This window comes from Corvus kubaryi, unplaced genomic scaffold (assembly GCF_017639235.1).
Source record: "Corvus kubaryi isolate FWS band 111438036 unplaced genomic scaffold, C.kubaryi_AGA036_p1.0 66, whole genome shotgun sequence".
In the NCBI taxonomy this organism is placed as follows: Eukaryota; Metazoa; Chordata; class Aves; order Passeriformes; family Corvidae; genus Corvus; species Corvus kubaryi.
Window position 1 is genome coordinate 9047257 of NW_024582054.1, and position 16855 is coordinate 9064111.

Here is a 16855-nt window from a genome sequence, read left to right on the forward strand (position 1 = left end):
CGAGCAACTTCAGTTGTCCTCAGAGTTAAAAAGTGTCCCCTAATCAGAGTGACTCTCCCTCAGTTTGTGCTCATTGCCTCTTGTTCTGTCACAGGGCACCACTGAAAAGAGCTTGGCTCTGTCTGCTTTTCACTTTTCAGCCAGATATTTATATACATTGATAAGATCAAAAAAAGAAATTAGATAAATTAAATGGGAAAAATAATATAGTAATTAAAAAGATAAAAACATATAAATTTCTTGCTTCATTGAAGATAAATTTATGGACTAATTTAATGTTTTATTTTGTTCTGAAAACTTCCTAGAATATTCTACTGCTTCTAATACTCTTAAACATCCTTCTCATATACTTATAAAATGTGGATTATAGCAACAAATCTAGTGTCAACAAAGCAGGTTTTGTGCTGTATTTCCCAACAAAGCATCAAGAAAAGACACTATGCAATTTATGAAGTAGAATGTTCATGTGTCATAAAACCAGTTCATCTGTCATCCTTCCTACCTTAGCACCCCTGGAATGAGACTGAAGTCATTACACTCAGGCTTTTGTACATTGGTGAGTACATAGCCTTTCTGAAATCAAGGGTGTCACTTCTGTATTCATTTAGCTCTTTTGTTGGACCTTTAAAAAGTGATTTTAATGGCTCTTCGAACACTAAAAAAGAATAAAACTGGTAAAAAATGTACATTTTAAAACATTTAAATGGGTCATACACTGAGCAAACTGTTCCTAAGTGAATTATGAATTTAGCAAATTTTCCTCTCTCCCAAACCCACGTAGATTCTGTCAGGAATATCCATGAATAGACTTTAAGTAGTTCATTATTTTTAATTTAATTTCAATACTTGCAAGGGTGTCATGTACATATATCATCAAACTGCTGCAAATTTACAGGCTGCTAGGAATATAGAATCCTCTGCAATCTCTGAGAGATTAAGACATTTTTTTGTTCTTCAAAACTAGTCTGCCTTGGGCTCTGGAAAAAGGGGTCCAGGTGGAAGGAAAGCTCATCTAAAAGACAAAAGCCTTAGTTTATCTACTTTGACTGTTTAAAGCCTATCTTGGGATGGGACATCCTGATACACTCAAGAAAATCTAACTTACTGTCTTGTGCTTTTGCTGAAGAACCCTTCTTGATTAGGCTCTCTCCCTCTTTTTTGTTCCCCTCTATCCATATCTTTTCTTCACTTTCAGGCCTGTGAAGAATTAATTGGGATTTTTTTTTGTCATTGCGGCACAGATTGTAGCCAAAATCAGTTTTTCATCCTCCTTTAATGGCTCCCAGCTTCATACAAAATAGATATGAGATCCTAATCTTATCCCTTTTTCTATTTGCAATTCTCATTAGTAGTTATTTGTTTCATTCCTAGGGTATCATTCGTCCTGGTAGCATTCCTAAAAAAATGAATGAAAGAAGAATAAAGGTTAAAGAGCTTCCAGGATGGCTGCAAAAGGCAAGCTCTCACCCACATTTAGCTATGCATTATTAATGATTACTAAAGAACTTGCCCTCCTTTGGTATTTGTACTCAGATACAAAACCCTTCCTGAATGTTTACTGAGCAATTACTCAGAGCAGCAAATGCCATTAATGTAAAACTGTGGCTCTAAACTGCAGAACTCATCTAAGTCAGCTGGTGGTCAAAGCAAGGTGGTGAGATCAAAAAAGGGCCTACTGTTTTACAGGGATTCTCAAGAAAAAATTTCCTTTCATGTTATTATTTCTCATAATGGTTGTGTAAGCTCAAAAAGTAACAGCTTCTTGAAAGGTAATGTTCTCCCCTTTAGCACCTTTCTTTAAAAACAAAACAAAGAAATGATGTGGGGCAGGGGAAAATGCCGGTGAGAAGTTGGGAAATCTGTTTTGTGGTGAAGTACATTGTTGGATAAACCCCTGTGCTTGTGGTATTGTTACAGTGCCTATTATTTATTCTGTAGAAACTAGAGCACTGTATTTACAAAATATATAGTTATGGACTTTAGAACATTTATTTACTTGGATGTCCATAATGGATCTGAATAAACTGCTGTGTAAGCATGCATTCAAGCGTTTTAAAAAAATGCATGTTGTTTACTTCATTGACCGTACACAAAACCATGATGGAAGCACTATTGTTTAGCCAATACTGTTTTGAGGCCATGCCAGACTAATAAGTGAATAGGCATTCATAAGTGTTTCTAAAACATATATCATTTACCTGGTATTAGGAGTGTAGCTTTTCAGAAGTGCTGTAAAGTGTACATTACTAATGTATTTTCCCAATAGTGATTATAGTTAAACACTTGGGATTTTTTTTTTATCTTTAAGAAAAAGTGCCTCTGAAAATGCCTTGAAAATTTTTAAAGCTTTACTGTGAATACAAAAATAGGAACTGCTGTATCCAGTAAGATGAATGTTGTTGTTATTACTATTAAGAGCAATAGTACAGTAGTGTTTAGAGGCTGCCGGTGATATTAGGGTCCACTCTGGTATGCACTGTGCAAATATGCAGTTGCAGTACTTGCAGTTCCTGAGCTGATCTTTACAAATGCCATTTAGTTAACTGACTTTCCTAGTATAGAAAGGTTTAGTCTATCTATGTTCTTATATTCACAACAGAAAAGATAATAATTCTTAAACATTTTTAAGAATCTGTTTAACACATGCTAGCTTAATCTCTGATGTAGGTTTTCATTATAAATTTTGCAGTAATATATGTCAAGATGAACATAATTTCTCCTCAAGAAATTAGTCTTACCCTGGAGAAGAAAAATAATTGCAGTATATTCATATTCTGACATACTAAAATAGCTCCATATTTACTGAAATTAATTAAGTGTTGATCAGATGGTGGCATTTTCTCATGTTTTCTTATCACTAGAACCTTCAATCTAAATGTTTTTTTGCTCTGGCCCAATGTAAGCATACTGGAATATTGTTGTTTGGACTTACAAGTGTCTTCAATAAGTAGTTCTTAAGTAGTTCTTCAATAAGTGGCTCTAGGAATCCCATTGCAAATATTTTCCTTTTTTTTCTAATCACAATTCTTCCTGTAGCACTTCAGCCTTTGCTTTTATTAGTCACATCAGAAAGTCTTTTTTCTTTGGCATTGCACTTCAGAATATAAGAAAAATTATCTATGCTCTTGCAGCAACACACCTAAACCATAGAATTTATACTTTCCTTTCAAAATCTCCAACTGGCCATTTTGTTTGGAGAATACTTCATAACATTCAGCCAACATTTTCAAGTGAAAGTCTCTCACATTTACTATTGCTCTACTTCTTTGATTCTATAATTACATTCTACAAATTTTACCCTTTCTTTCTAGAGACAGTTGCAGGTACACTGAACACAAATACATTTCACTTTGTAAGGGTGTGTGTGCAGCTTGTACCAGTAGTATTAGAGATACGCAGCCACAGGTTATACATTTTAAAGTGATACACGTTTCTTTCATGCTCATCACATTTGCTTTAAGAATATATAGTTTTTGTGATTGTAACATAAGTGTTTGACCCTTATGTTACAATCACAACAGCAAAACAGCACAAAAACAATGTCATTGGATTCATAGCTTATTAAACAGAAAACTTATTTTTGCGTAGTCATGTTTGTTAAAGGTAGAGCTGTAGATGTAGGTAGGACTTCTATGAAGCCTCAATTTAGTATTTTCTGTTTCTTCAGGCTTTTGATTCTTGGTAGGGATAGTCTTGAACTAATGTTCTGTATTTAAGCAGAGGTGATTATGCATAAGACGTCATTTGTTGCAAGTACTTTGCTGAGTATATAGACACTGCCTTTCTTTTGGACTAGTGCTCCTTCAATGTTTAAGCCATTACACAGTCAGCTTTAAAGGTGTGATCACCTTCATGCCAGCTCTAATGAGTGCTGCACACTTAAATTTTCCCTTCTGTTCTTCCGTCTTATCCTGAGACTCAGGAGACTAGGACCTTTGAAAGCACTTACCTTCTGACTACTGCCTGCATTTATACGACTTGTAATTTTTTTGTTCTCTAATACTTTAGCAGAGGAATGCATTGCTATAGTTTACAACTCATGGAAGACAGTAAAGTACATATAGAAGGATGGCAAATATGGTACTGTTGTTGCTTAAAGTTCATGGATCTTTATTTGAATGTTTTGTTTATTAGTCATCACCACAAATTGCTAAACAAACCAAGCTTCTGTACAAACGGGCACAGGTATATCAATAATTCCTTTTTATCCCAACTGTTACATGACTGCTTATTCATGCCAAATGGTTTGGTTATTTTGTGCAATTCCAGAATAAAATGTCAAGAGAAATATCAGTTACCTTAGATTAATTTACTCTGGATTTCTGCATCAGATTAGAAAATACTTAGTTTACAAATATAAAAACACATATAACTTTATTTTATACTGACAGTTTTTCTATAAGACAGTTGCTGATTTATGTCTTGCTCAATAGTAAGAACTTCTAAAGGTGCAAAATTGAAACAATAAATCTGCTTGATTGGGCAAATATTTTTTTTCTTAAAGGTTGTTGGTCTAGAAGTAAATTTGTTTATTATCCTTGGGAATGGTGAACTTGCCTTATGGGAGGCTTGAGTGATGGCAGAGAGCTTATTGGGGGTGTCTTGAGAGCCACTTCCTTGACTTCTCCTGTCTCTCTCCAAAGACATCTTGGCAGTGATGAAATACTGGCAGTTTGTGATGATAGTCTTATGAAATGAAGTTATAGTACACACAGTATGGTTCCTTAGTGTTTTGTTGCTAAGTAGTGCTTGTGCATGTTTAATCCCTTCCTTGAAATTTCCAAAATAGAAAATAGACACCTGGAGGGAAGGAAAACTATTCATCTCCGACCTGAAATATGTTTTCTTACATTGCTAAATAAAGGACTACACAAATTCCCTTATTTACACACCCACATTATGCCAACGTACATGTTAACCTTTACAGTTGGCAGAAATTGGGAGACTGGCTGCCAGTTTCTGTTTTGTATAGATTGATGTAATCAAGCATGGCATTGCAGTATGAAATATGTAACAAATGATGTTTGAGTGTATCTCACAAACCTGCAGTGAGCATGAAAGGAGTGTTTCAGAAAGAAAGCAAAGGGCTTATCTTGCACCTTGCTTTGTCTTATGTACTGGGGAGGAATGTGAACAAGAAATTTTGTTTCTCTAGTGGCACAAGTGTCTGCAAATGAGATCTGAAAATAAATAAAAAAGAGTATAGATGAAGAATCCTTAAAAAGGGGAGAATGAGTTATTTTCACGTCACATATGTAGATGTGCATTATTCCAGTAGAACTAAAGCAGGGATGATGTTCTGCCCCTGCTGGAACCAGTGGGACAAAATACCACTCAAATGTCTTTAATGGGATGCAGACCTAAAGACAATTTTCCTCAAGACACTTTATATCCGTTCTAGTATTCTTGCTGCCAGCAAAACAGCTTTACTCCACAGTGCAGATAACTTTTCAGATCTGTCCTTAACACAAGATATTTGAGACAGCCTCTGTTGCTAACCTGATGTAGTGGTGCTAAATTCCAGAGGAAAAGACTCAGCAATCAGTTTAACAAGGTGCTGGCATAAGCACAGTTTGCAGTGCAAAGTAGAAGGAAAGAGAATAGATAATCTTTGAAAGAACAAAGCTGTAGAAAATGGCTTAGAAAGATGGCTTTGCACTACTTAATTTCCTTTTGCCACTGGAAAGTATTTTTTTAGTATGAGAGAAGAGCCAAGACAAAAATTTGGAAGACATGCATTTCTACCCAACCGAAAGGACAAAAGAAGCCAAGTTTGATACTTTGGGGAAAAAAAAGTGATTCTCTTTACACTGACATAATGGCTGTATGAGAAGCTTTGGAGACTATCAGCTCTGATAGTCTAAAGTTGCACGATCCAAAATGTTTTATCAGGAACCAGATTTTCAAATCTGAGACATCTAGGAAAGTGAGGAAGCTGAGATTTAAGAGTATTTGTATTTAAATATGGTCTTATTTGAAAAATTAGTCTACATCTTCTTTTTCATATTTTACTGCTTTCTAACAGCGCAAGAGGAACTTCAAGAATGTGTTTCAGCAGTGCAGTTGTGTTTCCAGAAAATGTTCTGCCTTGTATGACAATTTATAAGGATGTAAAAGGGAACTTTAAATTTAAAGGTCAGTTTTCCTCTCACTGTGGTTCAAAATGGCCATTGTGTAAATAGCAAGACTTAAATTTGAGTTGGCTGCTACTTCCTGTTCAGCTTGTGGCACCATTGCTCTCAGAGGTTTAGGTTTTTAATTTTTTGGCATTTCTAAAATAATCATGTTCTGTGACTTGTTCTTGTTTCAGGAAAAGACTGATGCCGTTCTCCCCCTAAGCTGTTTAGTGCAGCATGAGCCTGGAGGAGCAAGCAGAAGACAACAAGCTTTTGCAATCCATTTTAGAGAGTAGTTGAAATATATTCCCTGAAATTGGCAGCTATGTGCCGGCCCCTTCCATCTGCAGGCACTGGTACAGTTGGCAGTTTCCACCCTGCAAAATCAATCATGCCCCTTCCAGATTAAAGACCTAAATAATGTTCATGCATTTTAAGAGCATTTTTTAATTTCCTGATATTTATAACAACACTTGGGGAAACTTGACACCAAAATCTGTTTCCCAACTGCATTTGTTTTTCCCTCATGTGTGCACACTGATTCGTTATTGCAAGATTGCTCATCAGTGCTGGGCTTTTTTTGTTTTGGGGTTTTGCTTAGTTTTAAGACGGAGCATTAAAGCACTCATTGTGAAAACAAATGTGTATATATATATTTATATATAAGATTAGTTTTAAGAAGCACTGAATCAGTGCTAATGATTTCTTTCAGCTTTCCAATACCATGTTTTCAAAAGTGCCTTAAAATGCTAACTCTAGCTCTTCTTTTGTTACACACAGCGAGTGAAAAATGAAACTGAAGAAGGAGGTTTTGTGCTGACCTTAGACCAGACATCTGCCAGAGGAGTCACCTAGTACAAGCTACAATCCCATGCTCATAGTTGAAAATGCTTTGGAAAGAAAAGTGCTAAATTGGGTCTGGGCCACTGGATGATTTTCCTCATTGTTATGATCTGTTAGGCATACTTTGCATCAGCAGTATCGTACGGATGTTGGGATCTGGTCAGCCTCTTCAAGAGAGGAAATACCTGTGTACCTGAAAAGCGCTTGACCTATGTAACCAATTTCAACTAATGGAGAAATTTTAGGGTTTAGATCTTTGTTGGAAGTTCTTCTTGATGCATTGATATTCAGCAAACACAAAATAAATATTTGAGTTAATAGCCTGTTTTATGCAATTTCCACAGGAATTAATTTGAAATATCTGTTACAAGATTACTTACCTGCTATCCTACTACTTGAGAATAATGGTTATATTCACTTTGGTCAGATTCTTTCCCCTCTGGATAGAACATGTGGTGACTTACAGATTGACTATCAATTAAACTGTAATTAAAGAGCATTTGTTGCATTTATAATTGGCCTTCTTGTGTTGATTTTTGCATATTTTCACCCCAAGTTAAAACCCTAGGCTACTTTTGGTACTTGGCAGCAGTGCCTTATCACCTATGCGCTGCATATTCAGTCCCATTCCATGCGGAATAAATTCTCATGTTTCCTTCAATGCCAAGTTCTGTTAAGTGATAGTGCATTTGGTTGCTCAAAATAAGCAACTTCTTCCTAGTTGAATGTGGGGTTCTGGTAAGAAGTAGTAGAAGTGAACCTGGATGATCTTACATCTGTGTAGCCAACTTTATTAACTGAATTTAAAGAAAATAGTTTAATTTCCTTTATGAGTGTTACTTTTATCTTGCTGAAACAGTGTTACATGTTGAGGAGTTCAGGATTAGATTCCTATTTACCTATGCATTTTGAACAGTCCTGTGACTGTTGTAAACTGTAAAAATGTTTCTGAAGCCCTAATTACTCAGGAATACCTGAGGTGTTAATTTGTGTACTCTAAATAGGTGCATGCAAATACAGGGAGGATTATATATGTTCCAGATGCACTATACCAACTGTGCATGCACTAGGTTATGTACTTGCCAAACTGAATAATTTTCCTGTAAAGCTGAGAACTCTTCTATGACATGATTCATGCCTTTTGGAAGCGTAAGGGTCGGCAGCTCATGTTTGGACCTGTTTGGTGAGCTGTAATTCTGAAAAATAATGCCAAGTACAATTCTTAGAGGGTTTGAATTGTGTATTCATACAACCTGCATATGTGATAGCTCTATTACACGATCGTTTAAGAAGCACTAGATGATGTGCTCCAAGACTGGCTAGGTGAGATTATATTGTCAGGTCATTAAACTGTACAAAGAAACTTTGTTTTCAAGTACACCTAGGTAAAACTTGAATAATGTCATAGGTGAAAGCACAGGTTGTTTTAGTCTGAATTTTGTATGATTTTTCAGTTAATTTTTAGATTGTTATGCTTTATTTGCTGTTCTAGGGTTTGAGGGCATGCCTCGCATGGTTGAAAGGTGTCTACTTTGATTAAGACAACACCATTTGGAAAATCAAACAACAAAGAATAGGAGAAAATAGTGAAGGATAATTGACAGTAGTTGATAATTAGCTTTTTTGTGCTCCATATTTGTTTACACTTTCACCCTTATGACTCTAGAGTACTTCCTGGCCCTCTGTGTACAGCTTCTTAACAAATATCTTCCATAAACTCAAATTCCACTGAATTTGGTGGATTGGGAAAGGATGAGATTGTGTTTCACTTGTCACAGTTTCAAAAGTACTTGGTATTAGAGGCATGACCTACTAAATTAAGTAAATTATTTCTAATTGACACAAATTTAGTTATAAAACATGGCTTAGAGTCTTAAGTGAGAAGAGACCCAAGGCTTTATCTACTGATTCTCATCTCCCTGGGGGGCAACATAATTTCTACTGGCGTAACAGTAAAATTGAATTCTCAAGACAAGCATCATGAGTGAAACATTTACATTTTGGGTGTAATCATAAATACAGAAACAACCACAATGTTAGTGAAATCAAATGGAAGTGCTGCAGAAATTGCCTTTTTTTTTCCTTTTCTTTTGTAACCACACTTAGGAGTATATGCCAGGCTTAATCTATCTTTAGGATCATAAGTGGTTGCATCTGGTCAGAACAAAAGTTTTCTGTACCAAGGAAGCTGTCTTCAGGACCCTGTTGTTTTTTAATTTTTATGGTCCTTATTAAGGTTTTTTTTCACCCATTTTTCCAGTCATTATCTAACTGCATGCACATTCTTAGGAAATGTAATTATTTTCTTACCTTCTTTTAAGAACAGTTTTGCATGTATTATTCTTTTTGCACTTAAAGGCTCCCCTTCTATTTATATGTGCCTCAAAGATTGCCTTGCAGTATTGCTGGTAAAGATCTTTTTGAGCTTTTAAAAAGCATCCATATAATATTCCCAGTTACACGACCTATCTGGGTTTTTTTTCTATTTGTTCTTGGCCCTTTTACTCCTCAAGAAAAGCATGTTGTCACTTATGGACAAAAAAATAAGCAGGTTTTTTTTTTCTTTTTAATTATTTAAATTATTTTAAGATCTTTTCAGACACCGTTTAAAGCTCTCTAATAGGCTAGAAGTTTCTACCTAGTATTTATTTCTTAGGCTTTAACACAAGACAACGAAATACAGGAAGCAAATAGGGCAGGGGTGAAAGAGAATTGGGGCACCAATTTGTAAATGGTCTTATTTCTGACAGAAATGTTGATAGGTCTTTTGCCAGCTTTGAGAGCCAGTGGTTGTGGTGGCTCCAGTTGTCTTGCCTGTGCACTTATGAGTCTGTCAGTCACTAAGATGATACATTTCTTTATCATGTGTGCGATTATAAACCATTATTTTGTGAGAGAGGCCCTATGCTTTTCCTAGTGTCTCGGCTGCTCTTTATAAAAGTTCTTCTGTCAAGGAATTCTTCAGACTTGTTCAATAATGTATCAAGGTGGTAAACTCTGACAGCTTCAAAAGCTAGGTTTCATTTCATAAGGGCTTTTAAGCTGTCTTGGATATGTACCTGGCAGACATTTCAGTCACTGTCTCTCTACTGTTTTCCTCTTGTTTCTTTCTCACATGCCATGAAAATATTTTCCTTTAAGTATTTACATAGTAACAGTCTTCCATGTGATTTTTTTTTGTTAGAAACAGCATTTTAATGGGTAATTGAGAAGGAACAGTTCCTTTCTCATTAGACTCTGAATAATTTGATCTCTGGCTAATGTATTTGAAAAATAATGTTTCAGTGTGTCATGATAATAATAAAGTATATTTTTTCTTCCACAGGGTTACAGTTGTTTACACATTTTACTGTCTCTTGAGTAGTATGATATAAAGTCTTTTCATTGCAGTTTTGTTTGAGAAGACTTGAGCATGCGAAGGAACTGTCAATCAGCATTTAGTCATACAGTATCTATTTCTGTCCCTGTTCCTCTTAACACAGAGGGCTATTATAGTCTACATTACGGCATAGGTACTTTGGATACAGACATCCTTGAGGAGCAGGTTTTATTATGAAAGAGGAGAAACAACACAACATGAGACATAGTTTAAATAGCTAAATTTATTTACAAATTCTGAAAGTTAAGTTAGGCAGAGGTTGCTTTTATACATTGAATTTTTCTGTCTACCAAGACTTTTCTTCTGTTTTATACCTGAATTTCCAAGCAAGGCACTTCAAATGAGACTATCAATAATTTTTATAATTGAGAGTATTTAAGGAAATTTTGATGCTATGCTCTTTGTCTCAAAGGCAAGTCTTTGCCTGGCTGAGGCTTTGTCTTTCAGCTTAGTTTACATACTCCATCTGGCGCAAAGCACTTTAATATTTGTGATGTGATGTGTACTTTGTGTACTCCAATGATACCCACCCACAACGACTGGGAATCTGTTCCTGAGACAACTCCTCCCCTTCCATACTCGTAATTACAAATATTAAATTAAGCAGCTAATGCATCCTTCTGAAAAAAAAAAAATTAAACCGAACAAAAATTAAACTTATATCTCTATTGTTTTAGTTGTGTCTTAGCCAGAAAAAAGAGGAATTAAATGCCTAAAAACTGACTATATTAGTATATATATATTCATAATATATAAGTAGTCTCATATACACATAACTTCCTAGATGTGGAGGTTTGTACTGGTTTGTATTGGTTAAACAGAGTGGAAGCATTCTCTCAGTGTGAGTTTGGTACCTGACTTTTTGTCTCTCAACAAAAAAATAAAAAACATAACAACAACAACAACAACAATAATAATATTATCAGAAGTTGTGAATTTTCCTACTAGTACCAAGTCTGAGGAAGTGGCAAAAAAAAAAAAAAAGCGTATGGAGGTATTCACCACTAACTTCCTTAAAAATATACAAGTTTGAAGAAAATTACTTTGAATTTTGAAGTGTGTATAAATGTTATCTTCTGCCCAAGTAATGTATGACCTTAATCAGTCGCTTAATCTATTAAAAAGTGGAATTACTTTGGCAGAAGTAAGTAAGTTTATTATCAACTACAAAATTAAGCATTCTGCTATGTATATGTACATTAATTATGTTGCATCACAGCAGTCAGAAAGGCAACATTTTTCAGCTTCTCTTTTGGAAGGTGAAGATACACATTCAATGAAAAAGGCAAAATACTCATAGGAGAGGAGGTTTAGCCAAGAAAGAATAGCCCTCTCAAAATCTGTCCCTGACTTACTGCAGATTTACAGCCACCATTTTCCAAAACACTGATACTGTTTTTTCCTTCTGTTTTCTATGCACCACTGTACAGTTCTACTTACTAAATATTCTCTTTAGGACTGTAAATGCAACTGTAATACAAAATTTCTAACTGTAATAATGATGTGCACCAACTTTTAAAAATTATTTAGTCTGGCTATGTTAGCAGTAATGTGCATATAGAATATTGTGGTCAAATTTAACTTTTTTTCTTTTAAATCCATCTCTTGACTGTCTCTCAGACTGTCCAGAAGCAGAGTTCCATGAAAGACCTCAGTCAGGTACTTGGATTAACTATTCTAAAAAGAAATCTATGTCCCCCAGAAATGATAATTTCCCCTGCTTCAGAGGATACTGTACGGGGAGACTGCTTTTTATTACACAGGACTTTTCATGCACTCCTCTGCCAAGCTACTGGTAGCAAGGATCCCTTCTCCTAGGGATTTGAGAGCAAGGGCAGTTCATGTGCCACAGAGTTGCTGAGCTGCTCAGATTATTAGTTTTGCTCTAGCTATGTCATCCATCTGCTTCTCTGGTGAATGTGGGACTGACACAAGTATTTCCTTTCATGAAAGCCTGTATTTTGCTGCCATTACTGTAAGGACCCACGGCTACCACCAAGCATTTGTTCAGGTCATATACAGTGAGGATTTGACTGCCTTGTGGTTTGCTAGAGTTCAATTAGTGGCTTCTGATCTTTGTGGTGCTCTTTAAGCTCTTCTCCAACAAGCAGACTGTTTTGAAAGTCACACCTTTCTCTTTGCTGCAGCAGAACCTCATTCATTGCAGTGTGTTGAAGAATGGAGAGAGGAACAAAACCTTGTTTTCATCTTGCAATGTGCACTGGTGAAACAGCTATACAATTCCCAATGGTTTTTGCTGTGGGGAATGGGGAAGTTCTCCTCTTGTCTTAAACATCTCCCCCTCTCGTCTTTAATACCTAAGACAATGGATGACTGTGTTTATTATGCATAGTGAAACTAATGATCAGATATTGGGAAACATAACAAGTGTTACTAAAACACTATAGAATAAGACTCACACGGCCCCTTGAGAGCTGTTTCAGAATTGTGACATAACCTTGCTTTCTCCAAGAAGTATTATGTTGAGTATATGTTTTATTATTTAGTATTATTAGTATTATTATTAGTGGTGGGTTTTAGAGTTATATGTATATTTCTTTGTATATAAAACTCTAAAAAACAATCTCAGGATGCAGTATGCAAAATTAATCTATAAAATATAGACTGAAATTGAAAATGTTAAAGGTATAAATCTCATTAAAGGCCTTGCTCACTTCTGTTTATTTGACAAAGAGAATTTACAGTGTATTCATGTCAGCTAATTCTCAGTTACCATAGCAGCTTATGAAAAAAGAATAGGGGACAGTAATACTACATACTACTGAAAATAGCAGAAAAGTTTTTTGAGAGTTGTGTTTTCTACTAAATGGCTCTCAGATCTGTATGAATAGACCAGTGATTCAATCAGAACATAACTTGTAATAACAGTAAGTTGCTGGTGTGAGTATTCCCACTTAAAAATATTTTACCCTTCAGCTTTCTGTACTCATTTCACAGATGACAAGATACTCCTCAGGATAAACAAATTTTGTAGAATACAATTTGAAGTGCTTCAACTTTTGCTTGTGGCAATAAGAGCTCTATCATTCTTAAAGTATTCTTCAGTGTTTTAGTCAGAGGAAAATCAGTTAGGGATATTTTTATTTTTGACAGCAAGTAAAGGAATAGCGCACAAACAACAGCTAATACATCAGCTGGAGTCAATTCTCAAAAGAGAATGGCTTTGCGCTGGAAATACAGGCTTTCATCAAATTCTGCTATTGCTTACAACATTTCTATCAGCCACATTTTCTCTCTTCCAGGAAGGGAACATACCACAAAACCAACAAAACTTCAACACTTCTTCAAACTGAGAAATGCTTATTTCTCAGGTCGTTGTAGTCCTTTGGTCAGCTTGGAGACAACCTTAGTGTTTAAATGATTGAGATGAGTTTGAAGAAATGGCCTGGCTTTCAGTCTAAGTTGCAGAGATGTGTGAAAGTAATTTCAGAAGTCTTGGGTTTCTAAAGCTGACCAGGAAGGCAGCCATTGTTTCCATAAATGTTTGTGATATCCGACTGTCATTTGGCATTTGTTATTGCTGGTGATGCCAGTGACCCCAAAGATGGCAGAAATCAACTTCATGCTGGATTTGCATTGGTTTGGAAAGGTCTGGACAGGGTCATGACACTTCTAAGTTTACATTTTTTTCCCCTAAGATTAAGTTTCCTTTCTGTACTGATACTGAAAAATTGCATTGTTTTACAGATGTGGCTCTATATCCAAAATTAAAATTCTCCTGTCATTTTCACAATTCCTCTAACAATGCCACAAGCCTAGAGAAACTAGCACAGAACCCTTAATTACTCCTGTCTCACACTTCTTTTTGATAACTGGAAAACATTTGCTGTCCTGCCTGTCACTGAAGCCTGTAACCACACTCAATTTGATTCTCCCTTAAACAACATTAATATTTTATGTGACAATATCAGTTGATGCAGTCCTTGATTCTAATCTCTTTTGTTAACTTAACTTTTTGAACGTGCATGTTTTTCTTGTGTTTTTTCACTACATTTACAAAATCCTCTTTCCTCCTTTGAAGTTTCATTGCCCATGCCCCATTTATTTGTTATACTGCATAGCAAAATATTAAAAATACTTCTGATGAGCAGCACTGTATAGTTACTACTCTGTTAAGCCATCTATCTATTTACAGCCACTTTATTTTTCATTTGCATGAAACCTTTGGATATTTTCAGTTCCACATGACAGCAGAGCAACCACTAGTTAAGGTGCAATGATTGACTGCTGCTTGAAAGATCTACTGCAGGTTAATCCTGATGCCTTGGAGTTTGCTTTCATGCCTTGGGGGTGACTCCTGCTTTAGTTCCTGAATCTTTTCTCAGCGTGTATTCCTTCTTTCAATTGTGCCCAGTTGATGCATTTGTCTGTCTGGAGCGTTGCACTTGTTTGGACTGGCATTTGATCTTAAATCTTGGGACTCAGGATTGCCTAAAAACCATGCATCATCTTATCAAGGATTTTGAGGCTAGTGTTTTTCCTACTAGAGGGCATTCAATAAGGACATGACTCTTACATGTTACTGTAACTTATATAATTTATTTTAATGCCCCTCAGTAGAATAACTTCTTGTAAGTTATTGTTGGTCTTCTGATTGTTCATCCTGAACAGAAAGGTCCACTTATACATTCACTTACAAACAAACAACATAGTACCTGTACCCTATAGTGAAGCCATGCACTAACAGGTAAGAGGTTGCCAGGTATGAACCTATTCCTTTCTCTCTTCTGCTGTCCCCCAGTTTAGTCTAAGCTTAGGAAGACAGCTGGGAGACATTTACATGTCATTTTCACATGCACATCATGTAAGTGAAATAACCATGAAAGATTATTGAAGGTCTACTTAAACAACTGTGAACATTGTTACAAACTGGTTCTTCGAGCTGCCTCTTGTGAGTGGGGAGAAAGGGGTTTGCAAAATAAAATAATAAAATGGTTTCCCTGTCACTTTTGATCAGTGTGCTGTTTAGTGCATTACTCAAAAATGGTGTCAAATTTACTGCTGCTGCAGATTTCACCTTTAAGGATATTTTCTTCACTGTTGGAAAAAAGAATGGATTTGATAATGTGGCTGAATATTGCATGACTAGAAATGTCTTACTGTTTGTCCAAACAGCGAAAATGCAGTAGATGATTGAAAATGAAGCTCTTCTCATTGACTTGCTGCATATTTGATTGACTTGCTGGACAACTGTTTGATAGAAGAGCATATAATATATCATCACTCTTACAAGTGGGTCTGAAATTTTGCAAGAATGACAGGTGCTGGCAAAATGGCTTTACTAATCAGACCTGCACAATAAGAGCAACTAAAATGCACTATGCTTTTATGTTTCAATAGAACAGACTTTTTCCTGAACGAATGTTTGTTGGAATTAATTCACATCTGGAGTTTTTGTGAGAGACAGAGACCTTGCTGCAATCTCTGAAAAAGCAGTAAGCCAACAAGAAGTGAATGTAAGGTCTGTATGGGATGTAATGATTCTCAGTGAAAGCAATACTTACGTAGTTTATCGAAATGTGGGCTTAAATAAGGTATGATCAAGAATAGTATGACTCTACAAACCAGATTGCCAGAAGGCAAAACTGAGAGGCAATTGAGATCCATAGAATTACATCTATGCATTTCCTTACTTTGGGTGTTTTGCTCTTTCTTCCTCACTTGACTGCTTTCTCACTCCTTCAAACCAAAATAAAAAACCCACATGATTAAAAAAAAGTATTTCTCTCAATCCTTGAATTTAAAAAAAAAAATAAATGGCATATTGTTTTTATTTTTCTGGGGAAAAAAAAAGATGCCTATGGGAACAAATATTTGAAAATAATCTACTATTTTAGTTGTTCATCTTCCCTTCTGATCATAATTTTAAAAGGAAGAAAGCAGGAATAAGGTCCTGCAGAGATCCTTTGCAACTGCAAAAGAATTTTTTATTTTCAAAATAGGAAATTTGATTTTTTCATAATTATATTAGGAAAAAAATTCGTGTTTTAATTTTGAGATGTGAAGCTTGTCATACACTCTTTAGGAAGCCCTTTTGCTTTGACTAGATATGACCAGGATGTCTAGATAAACTATGGATTTGTTGCGAAGAGCTAAATGCTAAAGACTGTAACATATTCCTTAAGTCAGCACATTCCTCCTTGAAAGACTGTGTTCAGAACTTTTATAATTTAAAAATGTAAATGTTTGTGTTCCATCCTAACTCCTCATTAAGTAAGGTCTGTGCACTGACTTAAGTTTTCTCATGCTTTCCAGTATCAGTATTCTCTCCCCCATTTCTTTCTGGCCTAAAACACACATTAAGCATTTAGGCACAGAACAGTGACTAACCAGACTTGCCTGGTTGCCATAATGACAAGTAATTGCAGTTCTTCACTTTTAAAGTTTACCTTTTCTCAAGAATAATGGCACTGACAGAAGGAGGATGTTATACTGTAAAAAAACCAAACCATGAACCTATTGTGAAATATTTTAAGAAAATTCCTTTAGTCACCAC

General features: G+C 35.6%; 1 long non-coding RNA gene across 1 annotated transcript; it reads left to right on the plus strand.

The window, feature by feature from the left end:
• The first annotated feature begins 2591 nt into the window (after positions 1 to 2591).
• LOC121673815 lies at positions 2592 to 11057 on the plus strand. Its single transcript, XR_006019317.1, has 2 exons — positions 2592 to 6135; positions 6897 to 11057. It is a non-coding gene; the product is annotated as an uncharacterized LOC121673815 (long non-coding RNA).
• The last annotated feature ends 5798 nt before the right edge of the window (positions 11058 to 16855 follow it).